The following is a 2,612-nucleotide window of genomic DNA, read 5'->3' on the forward strand; positions in this document are numbered from 1 at the left end:
TCTCGTCCCCGTTGATCCAACTGTTCAGTCTCAGCTTGAAAATAGGGTAGAAGCACCTCAAACAGCTTCAAACTGCCAGCCTCAACGGAGCGAAATTCAAGGTTCTGCACGTGCTGGGAATCGTGATGCTGCGTCTGGAGCGGTTCTCAGTTTTGATGAGTTTTCTGCAATGCAGCGCAGTCTACAACGAGCGAACCCAAAGGCCTCCGCCACGATTGTTTCTGGTGATGTTGCGGCAATGGCTCATCAGGTCGCCACATCGCAGATCAATTCGGTAAGTTGCGCTCCATCCGCGACGAGAGATGCCGGCAATCCGGTGCAAGGACGAGATGCTGAAGCTTCGAGAGTCGCCGTCAATCCACTGCGAGGACGAGATCCTGAAGGCACGAGAGACGCGTTCATTCCACTTCGAGAACGCGGTGCTGCCGGTTCGAGATACGATGTTATTCCGCTGCGAGGACAGGAAGCTGCTGCTACGAGAGACGCTGTCGTTTCGCTGCATGATCGAGATGCTGCTGTGTCTCGTCCAATTTTTTCGGGTGGATTACATCAAATTCAAGAATCATCTCGTCGTGTAAGCCGTGCGGTCGGATTTGAGCCGGAATTGGACATAGGCCGCGTCGAGTCGCTGCCCAGGAATAGAGCTTCTTCTCCGTTCGCTTGGAATTTTGGTCGTGCTGAGAACATAGAGGGCAACGTGTCAACGGGTCAAGAAGAATTCGACAGGGAAGTTGCAAGTATACGTCATAGTACGAATGTTGATGGCCTGAATGTACGCGAAAATTTATTCGATGATGTTAATAAGGACCCGATAATGAGATTGGCGGATTTGTTAGGGAAAACTATTCAAAATAATTCTGCCGCTTTAAATAGTTCATTAATTTCAAATAGATTGTTGGGTTCGAAAGTTTTACCGAAATTTACGGGTGATCCTTTTGATTGGAATCGGTTAATTTCGTGTTTTGCTAAAGTACTAGAAGCATGTGATAGAATGAGACGTAGAAAGGTCGAACCATTAGAAAATCGAAGATGTGCCGAGAGAATAATTGTGAAATTGAGTCAAAAAAGTATGTTTCCCAGTGATTTGGTTTCATTAAAAAATCTAAATAAGGTTAAAAGAAACAGTAGAATTTTAAAAGTTAGCCCGTTTTTGGATGAAAATGAAGTTTTGCGATCCGAAAGCCGAGTTCGAGGTTTAGATGGTGAAGGGTTATTAAGCGAACCTATTATTTTAGATGCTAAAGAGCATTGTGTTCGGTTATTAATTAGACATTATCATGAGAAATTCTATCATTCGAGTCACGAAACTGTAATAAATGAGTTACGACAAAGTTTTTTGATTCTCGGTTTACGGCGAGCTTTAAAAGGAATAATTGCGAGTTGCGTAATATGTCGGTGTTTACGTGCTACTCCAGTACAGCCTCGAATGGCAGCGTTGCCGTCGGCCCGTTTGGCGTATCGTTTTCGTCCTTTCTATCACTGTGGAGTCGATTATTTTGGGCCAATCTCTGTTAGTGTAGGTCGAAGAACGGAGAAACGATGGGCGGCACTATTTACGTGTCTTTCGGTTCGCGCGATTCATATTGAGTTAGTTAGTAGTTTAAGCGCCGATTCGGCTATTATGGCTTTTAGGCGATTTTCAGCACGAAGAGGAAAGCCAGCGATAATGTATTCAGATAACGGAACGAATTTCAGAGCTATGCAAAAAGATTTGAGATTAGCAATTAAATCGCTGGATCAAAATCAAATAAATGAGTATGCGATTAAAAATAATATTTTGTGGCGATTTAATCCGCCGTCGGCTCCTCATATGGGTGGCATTTGGGAACGTTTAGTTCGTTCAGTTAAGACAGCTTTGACTTATGTACTAAAAGGGCGCATTGCAAAAGAGGAAGTTTTTCTAACTTTATTAATTGAAATTGAGCATTCGGTAAATTCGAGACCTCTCACTCATGTAACTTTGGATTTGAATGAAAACGAAGCATTGACTCCAAATCACTTTTTATTTGGTTCCTCGTCAGGTCAATTATATTTACCGCGTTACTCAGAGGAAGTTTTAAATGTAAGAGAAAAGTGGAAATCCGTTCAACACTTTGCCGATATTTTTTGGACGCGATGGTTACGCGAATACTTACCCATACTTCGGAATCGTGAAAAATGGCACGATAAGAGTCCTCCGTTGAATGTTAATGATGTCGTATTGATTTTGGATGATACTGCACCGCGAAACTTATGGCGAAAAGGAGTCGTTACTCGTGTATTTCCGGGTAAAGATAAAGAAGTTCGTAGTGTGGAATTGCGTACGTCGAATGGTGTGATGTGTCGGCCAAGCGTTAAGTTAATTAAACTTATGTGAATTTGTTTATGTATTGTTTGAGTTATTGAATTTTATTTGAAAAAAAAAATATTGTGTTCAAGTTATTTGGCGGGGGAGAATGTTATAGAACGGATGTACAGGGCCTCGTTTGTGAGCTCTTCGAGCATATTGGCTCGCTGTGAGGTGGCAAAAGGCCGCATACAGGTCGAGTTCGGAGGCAGACGCGAAAACCTGCTGGTCGGCAATGCCTAGCAACCAGCAGCGTCTTTTGTTAAGATTGTTATTGCAGGTTGCC

Source organism: Trichogramma pretiosum, unplaced genomic scaffold (assembly GCF_000599845.2).
Source record: "Trichogramma pretiosum strain Unisexual culture from Peru unplaced genomic scaffold, Tpre_2.0 scaffold131, whole genome shotgun sequence".
Taxonomy (NCBI): Eukaryota; Metazoa; Arthropoda; class Insecta; order Hymenoptera; family Trichogrammatidae; genus Trichogramma; species Trichogramma pretiosum.